This window comes from Nannospalax galili, unplaced genomic scaffold (assembly GCF_000622305.1).
Source record: "Nannospalax galili isolate Female #2095 unplaced genomic scaffold, S.galili_v1.0 scaffold1053, whole genome shotgun sequence".
NCBI lineage: Eukaryota > Metazoa > Chordata > Mammalia > Rodentia > Spalacidae > Nannospalax > Nannospalax galili.
In genome coordinates this window covers 1,906,821-1,908,438 of record NW_008333523.1, presented here as the reverse complement: position 1 = coordinate 1,908,438, position 1,618 = coordinate 1,906,821, and positions in this window count along the sequence as shown.

Below are 1,618 nucleotides of genomic sequence, written 5' to 3'. Positions count from 1 at the left end.
CTATTACTAGAAGTAGGTACTTTTTTTTGCTTAATGTTGTTTTACTCAGCTGCTGAATGTTTAGAAATGAATTCCTGTCCATCAGCAATAGATGGGTAGAATTTAGCGGAAATTCTCAAATTTCCCTCACCTCTGGGGAGTCACCAGTCCAAGGCAGATGAAGGCTATTCCAATGGCACCGCACAGTTACCATTCCATGTCAGTCAGGATCCTGAAAGGTATGAAGGGTGGAGGAGGACAGAGGGAGGAAATGGTCCCCATTGTCATGCTTGGGTGATTATGTGCTCCCCTGTGCAGAGGAAGCATTATCAAGCTGCTGACACACAGTGTCTCACAATGATCCCATTTCTCTATCTTTCAGTGTCTAGTCCCAGCCACCTGAAGCCATTCTTTGATCTTGGAGCTAGAAATGTGTTTTCTGTCATATGTATATGTTTGCTAGGAGATTAAAACAAAAGGGCTGTGCCCATGGTAGTGATTTGAACGAGATTGACCCTGTAGGCTCCAAGCATTTGCACACTTGATTCACTAGTGGTGCTGTTTGGGGAAGGTCATGGAACCTCCAGGAGGTATGACCTTGCTGGAGGAAGTATGCTACTAGGGGTGGGCTTTGACAGTTTATAACTTGGTCACACTTGTAGTCTCTCTCTCTCTGCTTCCTATGGGTATACATCTATGAAAGATGTGAGCACTCAGCCTTCAGTTCCAACTGCCTCCTGCCATGCCTCCCCTGCCATGATGGAGCCTTGTCCTTCTGGAACCATAAGCCCAAATAAACTCTTCCTTCCATAAGTTGCTTTAGTCATGATTTTTTTTTTTAGGTCATGATTTTTTTTTTTATCACAGCAGCAGAGAAGTAACTGATATACCATGTAAAGTATCATCAGCAGAGTGTTTAGAAGCCCCTCCCCTCCAAGGAAGTGGTGTGTTCCTAAAGCCGCAATGAAAAAAAAACCAAAAAAAAAAAAAAAAACAAAGCACAACTTGTGTAATTTAATGAATTGACCCAAAATATTAACAGTTCCCAGACCAAGAAACTCTGCTGTAAACTAAGGAAGGGTTCTTGTCCTAAGAAACATGACATCAAATTAGAGACATAGGATCACTTGGAAAAAACAGTTTGCATGTTTAACATAAGAGCACTAAGCTTTTACTAGACCCAAGCAACAGTGTAGGGTACTTCCTCAAGTAATCTTAAATCACTGTATATACACAATGAGCTCATTCGTAGGCAGGCATGGTGGCACATGCCTTTAGTCTCAGTGATCGAGGCAGAGGCGGTGGATTTCTGTGAGATAGAGGCCAGCCTGGTCTACATAGCGAGTACCAGGCCAGTTGGGGCTCTAAAGCCGCAATGAAAAAAAAAACCAAAAAAAAAAAAAAAAAAACTAAGCACAACTTGTGTAATTTTCCTTATTTTTCTTTCCCTCTTTACTGTGCTTGGGCAAGGAACTGTTGTTGCTGGAGCTATAGCACTGAAAATCATAGACGTGATCCTTATCTCATGAAGCTCACCATTCTAAGATGTGCTATGGAACCAAGAACAAACACTGGGGAAAACCCTGTGCTAGGGGACAAAGGACTACTTTATGTAGCAGCAACAGATAACAACAGTGAA